This window comes from Vombatus ursinus, unplaced genomic scaffold (assembly GCF_900497805.2).
Source record: "Vombatus ursinus unplaced genomic scaffold, bare-nosed wombat genome assembly UNPS02011369.1, whole genome shotgun sequence".
NCBI lineage: Eukaryota > Metazoa > Chordata > Mammalia > Diprotodontia > Vombatidae > Vombatus > Vombatus ursinus.
The window spans coordinates 1,630,028-1,646,960 of NW_020951147.1; positions in this window are offsets into that span (position 1 = coordinate 1,630,028).

The following is a 16,933-nucleotide window of genomic DNA, read 5'->3' on the forward strand; positions in this document are numbered from 1 at the left end:
ATCCATTTTCCACCCTGAAAGATTATATGCTGGGTGGGTGATTCTTGATTGTAATCCTAGCTCCTTTGCCTTCCAGAATATCATATTCCAAGCCTTCTGGTCTTTTAAGGTAGAAGTTGCTAAATCCTGTGTTATCTTGACCGAGGCTCCACAATATTTGAATTATTTCTTTCTGGCTACTTGGAGTACTTTCTCTTTGATCTGACAATTCTGGAATCTGGCTATAATATTCCTGGGAGTTTTATTTTGGGATCTCTTTCAGGGGCCAATTGGTGGGTTCTTTCTATTTTTATTTTTTCCTCTGGTTCTAGGATATCAGGGCAGTTGTCCTTGATAATTTCTTGAAATATGATATCCAGACTCTTTTTTCAGTCATGGCTTTCAGGTAGTCCAATAATTCTTAAATTATCTCTCCTGGATCTATTTTCCAGGACAGTTGTTTTTCCAACAAGACATTTCACATTTCCTTCTATTTTTTCATTCTTTTAATTTTGTTTGATTTTTTTCTTGATGTTTCATGGAGTCATTAGCTTCCACTTGCCCAATTTTAATTTTTGAGGAATTTTTTTTTCAATGAGCTTTTGTATCTCCTTTTCCATTTGGCCAATTCTAACATTTAAGGAGTTGTTTTCTTTAGTGAATTTTTGTACATCTTTTTTTTTTCATTTTTTTTGTGCTTCCTTTACCAAGCTATTGACTCTTTTATCAGAATTCTCTTGCAGCAATCTAATTTCTTTTCCCATTTTTTTCTTGTACCTCTCTCATTTGATTTTTTAAATTCTTTTTGAGCTCTTCCAGAAGTTCTTTTTGGACCTGACACCAATTCACGTTTTTCTTTGAAGTTTCACATATAGCTATTGTGACATTGTTGTCTTCTTCTGACTTTTTGTTTTGATCTTCCCTATCACTACAGTAACTTTATGTGGTTAGTTCCTTTTGTTTGTTTGTTTGCTTTGTTCCTTTTCCCTTGACTTTAAATTTTATGTTAAAGCTGGGCTCTGCTCCAGGTGTGGAGGAAGCACTGTCCTAAGTTTCAGGGATTTTTTTGCTACTGTTTTCAGAACTAATTCTGGGAGTCTGTAAGTTTTTGGTTCTTCCAAGGTGGTATGATCTAAGGAGAGGTGTATTCACTCCCTTCCTGGCATGTGCTCTGATCTGTGGTTGACCACAATCACTCTTTTCTGCCCTGGAACTATGATCAGCATCCCTGTTCCCCTGCAGCTTTTTGCTCCAGTGTGCTAATGCTCCTCCTGGCCCTCAGACTGAGATATGGGTCTGTGAGCTGATCCCCATTTGGGCAACGCAGTGGAGTCCTCCATCTTGTGCCAGCAAAACATCCTGTGTAAGCTTCAGATCAGTTGTCTGACCCTCTTATCTTCTAGGAACTGAGAATTCCAGGAGTATCTAGTGCTGATTATGTTGCCCCAAGGCCTTGCTTGTGCAGGGGCCAGGTCCCTCAACGCTGGCTTACCTGTGGTGCCTGTGCTGGACTGTGCTCCAATTTCACCCCAGTGAGATAGATCTTTCCTGTTGACCTTCTAAATTGTCATGGGCTGGAAAATTATTTCATCCCATCCTTTCATTGCTTCTGCCACTCCAGAATTTATTTTGAGGTGTCATTTTAAAGTTGTTTGGAGGGGAATTTGAGAGAGTTCAGGCCAGTTTTCACCTAACTCTGCCATCTTGGTTCCAGAAGTCCTCCACTTCCTTTTCTGACTCTCATGTCCTTGAGGATGTCTGTTGGGTCTCATCTGGCACCCAAGTCATTACTATGTGATTCTGTGCTATGTGGACATGTGTCTCTCCAACACCCTTCAGGTCACAACAATGCTGATCATCAGAAGACCATTTACCTAAAATGGAATTACTTCCCTTTATGCCATAAACTTGGAAAGGGTGAGAGGTAGAGATGTGTGACAAGGAGAGAGGCTAATAATGTTATCATAATTCTTGGCCCAGGATAGAATCCACTACCTGCCCTGGCCCAAGGAGAAGAAGTGCAGATTCTAGATGACTTGTCCTGTTTCCTTAGACACATAGATCTCTAGAACAGAACAGAGAAAAGTGATTCATCAATCTGCTACCACGGGATGAAAATATGTTTTGAGAATTCCTAACCTTCTTTCCTGTGATTCAAAATTCTGCAGACCACTTAACCCATCTGCAAATGGGTCTTCTCAGTGGACCCAACAGCCAGGAAGAAAAAACAAATTTTGTAGGTGAGAAAATCAAGGCACAGAGAGGTCCCCTTTCAAGATTTAAACCCAAGTCCTCCTGACTTTAAGCCTAGTGTCCTATCTGCTAGGACATGCTGCCTAGGCAATCTTAATTAAAATATGCATAATAAGCAAATAACAGTTAAGCAAATTACAAATTGGGCAATATTTGAGACTCAGAAGTCACAAATAGTCTGGGCTAAAAAATAAAGGAATTCTGTGGTCAAGCATTAAGCAGGTGGTCATTAACTCACTGCTCATTTCAGGAATTTCCCATATATACATATCTATATATCTGTATATAGATATATAGATATATTTTTTGGTGAGGCAATCTGGGTTAAGTGACTTGCCCAGGGTCACACAGCTGGTAAGTATGTCAAGTGTCTGAGGCTGGATTTGAACTCAGGTCCTCCTGACTCCAAGGTCAGCTGCCCCCCTTTTATATTTTTACAGTGTGTAAAGTACCTCTTTTGTTGTGGTAATTATGTAATATTTAGTAGTAAGAGTAGAGAAAGCCAGAAGGAGGGTTCATGCATTCCCAATGCCTTGCCTAGATTCCTTGGAATATTTACAGGAGGTCATGGACAGGAACTGGGCAGGATGGGTTGGCATGCATGGGTTGCAATCTGCACCACTGGAGGGAGTACCCACATGATGAGATTTCAGCTATCTATGTGACCTTGTTTAAGTCCCTTCATTTCTTCTTCTCTGTGAAATGAAGGGATTGGACTAGATGGGCTCTGAGATCCCTAAATATGCTCCAGAGATTTATCGAAGCATCCAAGATGTGCAGCATTTATGCAATTTGATAATTCTTCCCACCTCCACTCACACCCCACTTTGGGAAACACTTTGGAAAAGAATCCTTTTCTAATTCCTTTCTTTAAAGCTTTGGCTAGGCAAGTCAGTCACCTCCCTCCACCTTGATTTTCTTACCAGTAAAAGTGGTCGTCAGTCAACAAGTACTTATGAAGTACCTGCTGTGTGCCCTGGTTCTGTGGTTAGTACTAGACAAGAGTGTGGTACAGAGGAAAGCACGTGGGCTCTAGAGTCAGAGAGATTGAGTTCAAATCCCACTTGTTATGGGTACTGAGCGACTAAGTGCCTTCCCCTTCCTGGGCCTCAGTTTCCTCCAGGGCAAAATCAACCTCAGATTTTGGACCCTTAGAAACAATTCCTGCCCTCACGGGGCTTCTATTATTATTGCTGTGCAATTATTTTTATTCCGGTGCTTTCTTCCCCCACCCTCCCCACTCTCTTTCCTTCCCTCAGCTCTAGGGTCAGTGAAAGGGTTAAAACATTTCCTCCAGAGCTTGATCTTTGTTAGGCTGCCAATTTGTGGCCGGGCTAGCTCTGGGGAGGAACTGTCCAGGAGGGAGCCCTCTCCCCCCTGACAGGCAGGTGAGATCAAAGGCAGGCAGCCTGACAAAGGGGCCTGAAGGCAGCCTGGCTGGCCGGCCCTTCAGATCACTCACACGCTAAAGAAATCGTGGCATGAGAAAAAATATAGCAGAAAAGGTTCCGAGGTCACCCTTGTTTGGTTTGGATTATTGGTGCCTCCTTTTAAAGCCGGGGAAGGAGAGAAAGCCTGCTAATCACCTTTGGGATTGTCCAGGGGGAGGAGGGAAGGGGAGGCAGTGTCTCTTTTGTGTAGGCCTAGTGGATTGTCTGGAATTAAATGCTGTGCTAAAGGGAAATGCATTTTGGAGACACTGGCCCGCTGCTGGGCAAGGGAAGCTTGGATCAGGCCACCTGGCTGTTCTGCCATCCTGGGGCTCCATTAGCTCGTGCCACCATTCTTCCCAAGGAGGTCGTGGCTGGGGCCAGGTCAGGGCCCATCTCCACACAGCCCTGCCACCTGCCCTATCCCAGTGTCATCCAGAAATGCCCCTTTAACCCTCCTCCAACCAAAACTCTACGTTTTATAGAGACAGAAGCCTCATTCACTGGACAGCCCATGGCTCTCCCTGTGTCCTGAAGCTGGCACTTCCAGGGCTCCTGGAAGGCCCAGGGCGATGAACCAAGGCAGAGGTCAATGTTGGCCCCCTGAGCCATGCCAGGGATGGTGTGGCCTAGCCCTACTCCAGGCACAACCACAACAATGGATTGCAAGTTTAGGGCAATAATTTAGTTTGAAAAAGCAAAAACAAGGGGCAGTTAGGTGGCACAGTGGATAGAGCACTGGCCCTGGAGTCAGGAGGACCTGAGTTCAAATCGGCCTCAGACGCATAGCACTCACTAGCTGTGTGACTCTGAGTAAATCGTTTAACCCCAAATGCCTCACAAAAAAAAAAAAAAAAAGAAAAAGCAAAAACAACAAATGAAAATCATTTTTCCATCTCTGGAGATTCAACTCAGAGAGAATCTGTATATATTTAAAGTGAATTCCTTAGTTCCCTTACTGTGGGCTCCCAGGCAGCTCCCAGGCAGCTCCCAGACTGTCCCCTCTCCAACCCATCCTCTCCACAGAGCTCTCCATTGCCCTGTGACACCTCCCGAATCCAGGACCCTGGGCCCCTCACCCCGCCCCCCAAAGAATTCATCTTGGAGCCAACCTGAGGCTTGGTCCTCAGACAAAAGGCTGGGCTCCCCATGTTGACTTAAAACCATGATCAAGCTTGGCTCCATTGACTGAATCACCTCCATATCACAACAGGATATTTGAAGGAGGAGGAACCTCAAAAAGCCCAGAAAATGCCTAAATCTGCCTCAAGTCTATTAAAGCCAATGATGGGTCTACAGCTTAGTACTGTATGCATTCATCTTAACTTTCCTTAAACCTGTGCATATTTTGAGGACTGGAGTGACAGTGTAAGGGGGGGAGGGATGGGGGGTCAATAGCATGCTTCTCAAGGAACATCTCCACCCAGAAACATGGAAAATGACTGCCAGTGACCAGCCTAGTGTGGAACAAAGTGGGAAATCTCGGGCCTGAAGATGCCACAAATTAGCTTTGAATAGTAAGTGGGCAGCAGTACAGGTTGACCTAGTGATCCCAGAGGTGGGGCTGGAAGGGAGCTCAGGAGAGATCTGGTCCCACTCACTCCTTTAACAGGTGAAGAACTATGGCCCACCAACCCGCAGGGAGCTGTCCAAGATCACAAGAGTACTTAAGTGACCAAGCTGGAATTTGAACTCAGGTCTCTGACTACAGAGCAGCCTACTTCCTATGGTTCTACTCAGCTTTCAGAGTGAGCAGCAGCCCTGTAGGAAGTGCCTAAAACCTGCTGCTGATCCTTTGTCACTCCCAGGAAATGTGGGGAACCATCCATCTCATCCATCAATTTATTCACATTTATTAAACACCTGCTATGTGCCAGGCACTGTGCTAAATGCTGGGGATACAAGAAGAGGCAAAAGATACTCCCTGCCCTCAAGGAGTTTACAATCTAAAGAGGGAGACTGAATACAAGCAAATATAGACAAAGTAAACCATATACAGGATAAATAGGAAATAATGAACAGAGGGAAGGCATTAGATGTAAGAGGAGGTGGGCAAGGCTTCCTGGAGCAGGTAGGATTTTAGTTGGGCCTTAAAGGCAGCCAGGGAGTCAATAGAGCAGAAGAGAGAGAGGTTCCAGGTGTGAGGACCAGCCAGAGAGAATGCCCAGAGCTGAGAGGTGGTGAGGCTGTATTTATGTCTACGAGGTCTTACGTCTCTACAGGGCCTGGAGAGCTGCCACTTGGGTCACTCAAAGAATAAAGACCAAAGAACCTGAGGGTTCCCTCCCTGTCTTGACAGTTGCCACACTCAAGAGATTGGAACTCTTGTCATAGAAGTGCTGGCTGAGGTCCTGGGGTCACAGGTCTCAGAGCTGGAGAGGATCTCAGGGGTAGCGCATGGGCCTTCACTTCCAGAAACAACACCAGTGGTTTCCACAATTATCTGTGGAAGCAATGTCAACCAAAGTGATATGAAGATCCCATGATGAGAAAGGGAGTTTTAACTTGGAAGAGCGAGAAGACCTGGGGAAATCTTGAAGGATTGTGAAGGAGAAGGGGGCCCAGACTTATTTCACTTGACTGAGAGCAATTGGGGATGTTGCCAAGAGGTCAATGGAAGTTTAAGTAGGGGGGAACTTCCTAATCCCAGAACCCCCTCCCTAGAGGTCTTCAAGCAAAGACTGGACAACCACTTGTCAGGGATGTTGGAGACAAGATTCTTGGTCAAGTCTGGGTTAGACTGAACTCCTTTCCATCTCTGAGACTTTGGGAAAACCCAGACACTGTCAGCCACAAGATCAAGAACTTGGGGGTCCTCCTTAAAGACCCTCCTCCTCCACAGATTCCCCCTTCCCTGACACGTTCAGGCATGCAGGGGCACACTGTCCTTGGCCAATCTGTTCCTGACCCTGGTCCTAGGGTCCTCTCTAATGGAATAGGGGAGGGTGGCTTTTTCTCAAAGGCCCAAAGTCTAGCTCTCCATGGGTTTTCAGGCCATTCTCATGAGGCACTGGGATATACTGGGGAACTTAATCCTGAAAAGACGCATCTCCATGTCCCTGAATCTAGCCTCATATTATGTGCTACATGGAAGTGTGGGGCACTAGCCTGGCAGTGTGGAGACCTAGATCTCCCACAAGTTAGCTGTGGAATCTTCTGAGAGTCACTTTCCCTCTACAGTAAAATGGGGATGATGATAACTACCTGCCAGGGGTCAATAAGAAATGCAAAAATGTCTGCAAAGGGTTTTTCAAGCCTGAAAGCTCCTTTCAAGCCCTATGTGGCCATTAGTCATTATTAGCAAGTGAAAAAGGCTTCCATGGGTGTCCAGACAGAGCCAAATGGAGGAGATCTGCCTGTCTATGGACAAGTGATTCCAAGACTTGCTCATTATCCCCTCTTAGGAGTTCAGAATAGGAGGCATATCCCAATTAATTGCACTCTAGTGTTTCCAGACTTCCTTTTACCTGGGGTGAGGGTTGGGGAGAGGTGGGAAAGGACTGTGGTCTAGGAACACAAGTGCAGAGCTAGCTGGCTGGCATCTAGAACTTGGGAGGCTGGTAGCCACAGACAAGGGATTTTCAGGTGTTTAAGCCCAGAGGGCAGAATTAGGCTCAGGGGATGGAAGCTTCCAAGCTGCCCATTTAGGCAGGATGTCAGGGCAATCTTTCTCACTGTCCCAAAGCAGAATGGATTTCCTTGGAGATAACAGATTCCCCACTGACAGATATCTTCAAGGGGAGTTTGAGTGACCCCTTGTCTAGAGGATGCTTTTACAAGTTTGAGGTGTCCTCAGTGGCCTCTGAGGCACCTTACAGTCCTGAGATTCTGGGCCCAGGGCTCACACCTCATCGGTGCCACATGCTACGTGAACCTGTAGGCCAAGGGTTCCCAAACTTATCTGGTGTATTGCCCCCTTAAAAAATTTACTCAGAACTCCCCTGGAAATCTACTTTCTTTAACCCTTTAATTTTTTAAAAATTTGCATCATTTCAAAAAATACAAAATATTTTTTTTAAAAATGACACATCTTAAATTTAATAATTTATTGTAAATTTGTGGGTTTTCTCCTGCACTGAAATTTTGATGATGCAATATTGTGACATGTAACCTTATAGTATCATATTGTAAACAAGTCATTACTGCAACATATTCCTGCCGATGCATGCTGGACTTCCTAACAATGCACCACACGCTCACCTGCCAACATTTGCTTGTTAAGACCTGTCTGTGTACTTGACCATTGATCAGTTATAACTTGCATTTTTTGTGTTTATTTGGAAAATAATGTAATCATTATGACTTAACTCTATTACACAACAGATGAAACATGTACAAATGGTTTTTCAAAATTTTCTTCTCTTTTCTTCTTTTCTTATGCTTCCACCGCCTCCTTATTTTTATTCAATGCCTCCCAATTGCACCTGAGGCTACTACTACACCGCTGAATCGTTCCAGAACACTCGGGGGTAGTATCGCCCACTCTGGAAATCTATGGAAATCACTGGACCTTCTGAGCCAGTTTCCTCTTCTCTAAAATGGGGAGAACAAAGACCGTGGCACCTGCCCCATCAAATAATATGATGATCAAGGGGAGTAGTATATTTAGAATACTTTGCAAGCCTAAAGGCCCTGTATAAATGTCAGTTCTTCTTATGTCAAAGGGAGACATATCTTTTGTGATAGAAAGGGGGGATTTTAGCTGAGACTTCAAGGAAGCCAGGAAAGCCCAGAAGGGAGATGAGGAGGGAGAGAGTTCTGGGCACAGGGAATGGCCAGAGACCATGCTGGGAGTCAGTAGATGGAGCAGCCCAGGAGGCCAGTGTCACGGGATCGAAGAGCCCATGCACAGCTATAACATGTAAGGAGACTGGAAAGGGGAGAGGGAAAGCAGCTTGTGAAGGGCCACTGGAGCTGTCTGAGGCAGAATTTAAACTCAGCACTCTATCCATTATGCCAACTAATTAGTTTCCTTCCTCCCTCCATTTTCCCTCCCTCCCTTTCTTCCTTCCCCCCTCTCTCCCATCCTTTCTTCCTTCCTTCCATTTTCTTGCCCTCCATCCCTTCTTCCCCCTTCCCTCCCTCTCTTCTTTCTTTCCTTCCTTTCTTCCTTCCATCCATCCTTCCCTCCTTTCTTCCTCCCTCCCTCATTTCCTCTCTTCCTCCCTTCCTTCCTTAACGTCTTTTTTGTTTGTCCTAAAATGCTTACCTATTCACACATATTGAAGCTCTGCTTCTGTTCCTTTTGTATAAAGGTCTTTTAGGATTTTGGAGACTAAAAAGACCTTAGGTCATCGCTCATAAAATGGTGGGGCCAAAAGAAATTTTACAGATTATCATGGTTTTACAGAGGAGGAAACTGAGGCCCAGGGGGGGCAAGGTGAGCTAGCCATGAAGTAGCAGAGTCAAGGTTCAAATACAGCCCCTCCGATGCCACACCCAGAAGTTGTGGTCTTCATTCACTTGAGGGTAAATGTGGTTCAGACTCTGGTGTCCTCATTTAGGCTAATCCATTGATCTGTGCATAAACATGGATGGAGGCCCTGGGTCTCTCCCTAGATGTGGATGGAGACTGGAGATCCGGTGTGCTGAGGTGTTGGGAAGGTTGGGCCAGAGGGCCTCTGGGATCATCTACTAACCAAATCTCTGGTCCTTCTGTTCCACGATGTCTCTGCGCTAGGCACTACCAATCAATCAGTCACTCAACAAGCACTTTTAAAAGCAGCTACTAGACCCCAGGAATGGTGCCAGATAGTGGGGGAACAGGGACAAAAATGATGCTCTCCTTGAGAGCAAGAAGCTTCCCCTCCCATGGAGCCAGCAAGTGATTACAAAATGACCTCAAGGTGGCTTCAGGAGAGCAGACACAAACAGCTGGAAGAGCCAGGAAAGGAAGGTAGTACTTGGCCTGAGCTCTAGAGCAAGTCAGAGATTCTGCAAGAAGGAAATGAGGGGGGAGATGAGAGCATCTCAGGCACTGGGGACCCCTGTGCACAGGCAGAGATGAGAGCTGCTAGGACGAGGAGCAGGCTAGGGGCACTTCAGAGTGGGACAACATACTAGCAGGGTGACCCTGGGCAAGTCACTCAATCACCCTCTGCATTCGTTTCCTCATCTGTAAAATGGAAATGATAGTAGCAGCTCTTTCACAGGGTTGTTAAATCAATTACACATTTATTAAGTGTTTACTATGTGCAAAGCCCTGAGCTAAGTGGCTGGGATGCAATCGGAAAAGACAGCTCTTCTCTCAAGAACATCACATTTGAATTCGGAAGACAACCCATTTATGGAAAGTTTCAGCTGCAAGTCATACGGAAGGTCCCATGGTCCTCAGGGGCAGCAGCAAAGTAGATGCTAACAATGCCTCTTCTTGAATGTCATTTCCATTGATAAAAATCCCCTCATATTATCCTGAGGTTCAAAGGAGAGGACGCACGCCAAAGTACTTTGCAAGCTTTCCGTTGCTACGTACAGAGTAGCTCTGAGAATGTAGAAGGAGTTGGCCCCCCCCTTTGCTGGGAGGTTTTAGGGCTGGGCTCGGCTCATTTGCCTATGCTCCGCCCCCAGGCCTGTAGCTATTTCTAAAAGACCAACAAATAGGATTTTCCAAGAGAAATGAGGCAGAAATCGTTGTGGCACCGTCCCGGTTGGGAGATCCCTCACCGAGTATATTTCCCCAGGGGCTGAGCCTGGAAATAAATGGTCCCAAGATACTTTGAGCTTCTAATCTTAATGGGTTGTATGTTGGACGAGAGAAATATGATGACAAAAATCTGGAGCATTAATATATCCATACATGCATACATACATATGTAGGTGTGTACATGTGTGTGTATACCTGTGTGTGTACATATGTATGTGTGTACGTGTGTGTATACCTGTATGTGTGTCATCATCAGAGCCTCACAACTACAGATGAAGATGCTTAGGCTTGGAGAGATGAAGGGGCTTTGTCATAATTGCACAGCTCCCAAGTATGAAAGCTTGATTTGAACCCGGTCCTTCCTGACTCCAAGTCCAACACTATCCGTTAGGCAAGCCTGCCTCTTCTTAGGTGGGTGCCTGAGGGAAGGTGTCTAAAAAGGGGGTGGGGCAGTTTTCTGCTCCTGGGGTATTAATGAGCTCTGGTGGACAACAGCAGCAGCAGCCAGAATCCAAACATCTCAGGGAGGAGTTCCTGTTTTCCACTGGACTGAGCAGGGAGGGTGGAAAAATCCTTGGGCATCTTTGGAGACTGGCTGGAGCCCTCAGCAAAGCCCCAAAGATTTGGCCCCAGTCCTCACCTTCCCTGGCCAATCTACCTGTGGGATAGGAGAAAGGGCTTGTCCCAAAACACGGGATCATAAGTAGAAGAGACAAGATCTATTCTGTGAGTCAGTCAGACAGCTCAGGAATCACCCCTAGGGCTGCACTGAATCCTGGGTCCCATTGGATTAGGACTGATAATGGGTTCATAATTGGGCAGGGAGGCAGAGAAGGGTGTGGGGGGAGGGGGGCCCCTCTGGAGCCTCCTTCTGTGCCCCTCCCCCAATTTGTTGTCCTACAAATTGTGACTTCCTCTTCCACCAGTCTAGATCAGATTTCAGCCTAGAATATGTCAGAAGATGGAGAGGGAGAGGGTCTGGGAGAACCAGTAGAGAGGGGAAGGGGGGGGCTATTATTGTTGCTTCTTAGCCTTCCTAGAGGAGACTTTTAATCTCTCCCTGGGCTCCAACCCCACCCAACCCAGGAAGTCAGGACCAGAACTCAAGAGGGGCTTGGTGTGGCCCTATTTTTAGAATACCTTTTTTTTTTTTTCCTTTGGCTCACTGGGTGGGGTAGGGGAAATGGTATACATGGATGTATGTGTATGTATCCCAGCCTGTGTGTGCTATGTGTCTCTCTGTGCCTGGGAATGCATGAGGTGGATATGAGTGGGTTCAGGTGTACCTGCCAGTGCATTCTCTCTGTACATACATACGTGGGGGAGGGGTTCCAGTGACAGTCTCACCTTTCTTTCCCTGAGATGGGGGAGGGGAGGGTGGCTCTTCTAGGTACCCACACCACACAATAGACAGCAAGTTCTGGGCTCTGGAAGAGGGGAACCCCACAGTCGTGTTGAACCTAAAGTGCTTGATTTTGCATTCTGGCCATAGCATCCCAGTCCTTACTCCCTAGATTCACCTCCCCCGACCACCTAGGTGTGGCTGCCAGAAACTCCTTCTAGGCCCTGCTGGAAGTCAGCAGCCCAGGGAGGCTGGGACCTTAGATAGGGCTCCACGAACCAGGTGAAGATCTACTCTTCCCAGGGATGGGGTCGGTCTCAAGCCCTGTATGGGGGGCAGGGAAAGGGACAGGGAGCAGGGGTCTCCTCTAGGCGCCTTGTGCTTCCTAGTGATTACGGGCTGCTGGGGTGCTTGGGGGCTGCTTCAGGGACATAATTAACAAAGATTTCCAAAGAGAGAGCAGAGACCACATCTGAAGTCCCACCCTCTCCTCGAAGAGAGACCACATCAAACAGACCCTCCTTTCTTCTCCCTCCTCTTCCTCCTCCCCCACTCCTTTAAAAAAAGAAAAAAAAATAGTCCCCAGCTCCAGGAATGGGGCTGGCAGCTTCCAGAGTAGAGAGGATGGGGGGTAGGGAGGTAGGGACCTGGGAGGTGGCTGGCCAGGGGCAGTACGGCAACTGGTACGAGGCTGTGAGGGGAGGAGGGTGGTACCAGGAAGGAGAGGAGAACCCCTGTCCCGGCCAAAATCCCAGCATTTGGGGATGAAGGGATGGATGCTTTGGACATACAGGGATGCGGTGACTGAATGTGATGCCGAAATGTAGGGATGAAGGAGAAGCCCAGAATACCTGTATCTGCTCCGGGGACTAGCCCATCCCATGGTCGGCCCCTCGGCCCTTACGGAGAGCTGAGAGCTCAAAGACTGGGCTCGGGCCCGGGGCAGGGGAGATACCCAAAGGCGGCAGTGCTGGGGAGATGATGGCGGTAATTAGCAAAATCGTCCCCATAATGGGAGCAAGCTGGAAGCAATTTGCGCAGCAGTTATTAACCGGCCCGTTCCTCCACCCACAGGCGAGGGTCGGTTTTAATATCTAGGCTCTGGGGCCCGCCAGGAGGCGCAGAACCACGGCCCCGGGTGGCCCTGGCCCTGCACCGACGGCGCGGATCTAGGGTCTGCTCACTGGGGCTGGAGTCCCGATACACGAGTCGAGCTGGCCAGACCTGCCTCGGGAGCCCCCTGGCACACCTCTTTCCTAGGCCTTTCAGTCTCTTGCTGAGCCTTCATTTCCTTATGGACACACTCACAACCTACCTTTCAGGGCTGTTGTTAAGGGTACAATGGGGCAATGTGTGAAAGGGTTTTATGAAGTGAAAAGTTTAGATAAATGTCAGGTGTCATTACTGGGGTTTTTTTGCGGGGGCTGTATTTTTTCTTTTTTAATTACTATTATGGAACACACTCTACCTCCTCCCCTGGCTGGCTGAAGGCTCTCCAGTGGACAGGCAGTGGACAGATGTGGAGGGGTAGCTGAAGAAGGCAGGATTCAGGGATCACGTCCCTACTCTGCTCCACCCAGCCCAGGAAAGTGAGCAGCCTTGTCAAGGCGCGGGGTGGGCTATCCAAGGTCGGCCTCCCCCTTTCTCCCCTCCCCCCCTCCCCCCATGGACTCCAGACTTCTAGAAAGTGGATTCAGAAACACTTGGTCTTCCAGCTGGAAGGGACTTGAGAAGTGGCCCAAAATGAACAAGAATGCACACACACACACCCATGGCCTTGGCTCGAAGCCCTCTCGGAGAAGAAGGACCTGCGACTCCGTTCCTCCTCCCAAGGCTCCCCTGTCCGCTTTGGGTTGCTGGAACAATGAGGAAGTGTTTGCTTATATACAACCAGACCCTGCTCCCTTCACCATCACCCCTCCTAGTTGTGTTCCCTGGAGCCAAATCTAAGCATAATATCTCTTCCACATGGGACAGCCTTCTCATCCTAGATATCAGCTCTCACATGTGCCTGGTCTCGTCCCCTCCAAGCTAAGCCTTTAGACTACCGTTCTGTGGTGAGATCTTTACTTCCTTCCCAACCCAGACTGTCCTCCACTGGGTTCTCTCCAGCTTCGCAAAAGCCTTCCTACACTGTGGCAGCTAGACCTGAGCATGGCCCTGTAGATGGGGTCTCAAGCTGTCAGTGAGTTCCAAGACTGAATCTACTGGCCTGTACACCCACACCCACACATCTCCACATATCACCTCCTTATTTGTTTCTGCTCCAGGGACTTCAGAGACTGCTGGGGGAAAGAGAGAAGAAGGCAAAGGAAGAGACTCAGTGACTGAGTGGAGCCAGGAAAAAAAAAACACTCCCATTGTCCCTGTGGGTACCTGACCTGTGGCCAGCTCTCCCAATGAGGAGAGATGAAGGCTCAGAATGATGGTACTGGATAGGGGAGCCAGGCTCAAGCCCACAGGCAAGAGGAGGAGACAATATTTTGGGAATGAACTTGAGGGCACAGCCTTGACCCCATTCCCACCACCCAAACAAACTGATGGAGGATTACTTGGTTGGGGAATGGGGTTGTGATGTGGGGGGGGTAAGGGGTAATGACCGCTTAAGAGGCCTAAATCCAATTCAATAAGCTTTGCTTATTCAGCACCAAGAATGCAGAGTCCTGTACAGAAAACTCTAGGAGAAACCAAAGTTAGAGATAGAGTCCACCCTGTCCTCAAGTAATTTTACCCCATAATAAAGGAACAGAACACCCAAAAATGATAAAGAGAAAAAAGCTTCAATATTGCTCCGTTTCCCCAACTAAATTGGGGGAGAGAGAGATGCAGCAGACAGGAGCAAACCAAGAGCTGCATGAATGGGGAAGGGGGAAGGTCATTACTGACTGGAGAGATGGGTTTGGCTTCCCCAGGACTGAGACATTGGAGTTGGGCTTTAAAGGATAGGAAAGGAATTCTAAGCAGCAGGGAGGAGGTGAGTCACAGGTGTAGGGAACAGCCTGAGCAACAGGCAGAAGTAGAGGATGGGACCTGGATAGTACCCAACTGCACTACAGAATGTAGGAAGGGGAGTAATTTGAGATAGGGCTGTGAAGGGGCCAGACAGCGGAGGGCCTTGAAGGGTGAGCAAACACATTTGAATCTGGGCAGATGGTGAGCTGTACGAGAAGTCCTAGACTATGAAAGCATCAGGAACCACAAGGGTACTTCGTCTAACCCCTGGCCTCTGAGGTCCCTTCCAATGGAGGAGAGCAAAGGAGATTGAAAACAGTATTTCTTCTTAAGGAAATCTGGCTCCTAATAGTATATCTCGCTTGTAGCAGGCCTTTAACAAATGTTTGTTGAATTGACTTGAGCTGAATTGAATTAAAGGGCATTTCCTTGCCTTCTGATGGCCAGCATTAAAGTGTCAGGTTAAATGGGACAAATTAATCGCTCTCATTTCCCAAATTGTGCCCCCCAAAGCTCTTGATTTTCAGCCATTTCAGATGCAAATTTAATTAACGAGTTTTCTCGAGCTGGCACCTAGACAGATTCATTCCGGAGAGGAGGCTTTTCGCTGTCTCTCTGTCTGGGAGCGTCCCTCTCCCCTCCTCGTCTGTCCGTCTTTCATCCATCTGTCTGGTTTTGCCTCTATTTCAGTCACTATTGGTTTCTATGTGTCTTTGTCTCTATCTCTCCAGCTGTCTGTCTGTCTCTCTCTGTCTTTTCTCTGTCTGTCTCTCTCTGTCTGTCTCTCTCTGTCTGTCTCTCAGTCTCTCTGTCTCTCTCTGTCTCTCCCTCTCTCTCTCTCTCTGTCTCTCTCTCTCTCCTGCTCTCTCTGTCTAGGCCTTTGCCCGTGTGTGTGTGTGTGTGTGTGTGTGTGTGTGTGTGTGTGTGTGTCTTCCACTATCTCATCCTCCAGCCCTCTTGCCCCCCGGGGGGGGGGGCGTACCCAGATGAGGCTGTCCAAGAATCTCCCAGCCCTCCTTTGCGGTCCAGCATGGTAGCATTTGGCGTTAGTGCGGGAGGCCGGCCAGTTCCCTTTGCTTTAGGCCAAGCTATTTGGCCGTTGGTCGGTTCATGGAACCCAGGGGCAAATGGAAACGAAGCCCTGTCTGTCTCAGCATCTTTGCGCAGAGTTCGAGGGCAAGGAGCAACGTCTCAGAACGCAACGAGGATTCACTGAGCCTCCTCTCTGCCCCCCCACCCCGCCCCACCCCGCCCCACCCCAGCACCTCAGAAGTGCTCTACGCAGGCAGCTCGGGGGCCCAGGGCTTTTCCCTTGGGGGGAGGATGACGGGAAGAGCGGAAAATCAAGGCTCCCTCACCACTGGTCTGTCCCAGAAACACCCGCACGCTCACCGAAATCTCAGTCTCACGCGCACACATACATACAGCCACTCACTTGCACATATGTATGCGCATGCACGCACACATGAACACACGCACGCACTGGCACATGCACACAGACATACATGCACGGTGGCACGCATGCACGCAAATATACATGCACAGTCGCACACAAACATGCATGCACACATAAGCAAGCGAGGACACACACGTCTGCTTGCTGCACACTCTCCGGTGTCGGCCCCCAGCAGTTCGAGTTTGCGTCCTCTTTTATCATTCTCAGGCTTTTAAATGTGCATTTTTTAAGAAGCCCCCACCCCCACCCCGCCCCTCGTTGTTTTAAGGCCACATCGGTCATCCCGCTTGTCACTATTGTGATTTGGGATTGATAAGGGGGGTGGTGGTGGTGCTTGACAGACAGACCCCAGGCCCCGCTGACTTGAAATCCTTAATGTATAATTTTCGGACGTGTAATTGGTCTTCAGGGGAGTGGGGGAAGGGAAGAGATCTTTCAAAGCGGGGGTGGGGGGGCGGAAGAGAGGGAGAGAGGGAGAGGTGGAGAGAGAGAGAGAGAGAGAGGGAAAAGGGAGACGCCGGGCCAAGAGACGCTGTGCCCTCAGACTGAGCGCCGCGGCGGAGCTCCAGCGGGTGTGTGCGCCTCCGTGCGCCCGCGTGCTCGCTCCTCGCTCTTTGTGTGGGGTGCGGCTTGTCCCTGGGGGCGGAGGGTAGGGGATCCTGTGTGGGAAACGCCAAGACCTCTCCTCCAGGGCCCAAGGGAGGGCAGGGGAGGGGAGTTCCCGCACGACTGCGGGACGCCTCCCTCCCTCACTCCCTCTCTCCCTCTCTCCCTCTCTCCCTTCTCTCCCTTCTCCTGCCTCTCTCTTTTCTTTCCTTTCTGCTCTCCATCAGCTGGCCCCACAGCTCTATTGTTGCCAGAGAGGGCTTTTATTTCTA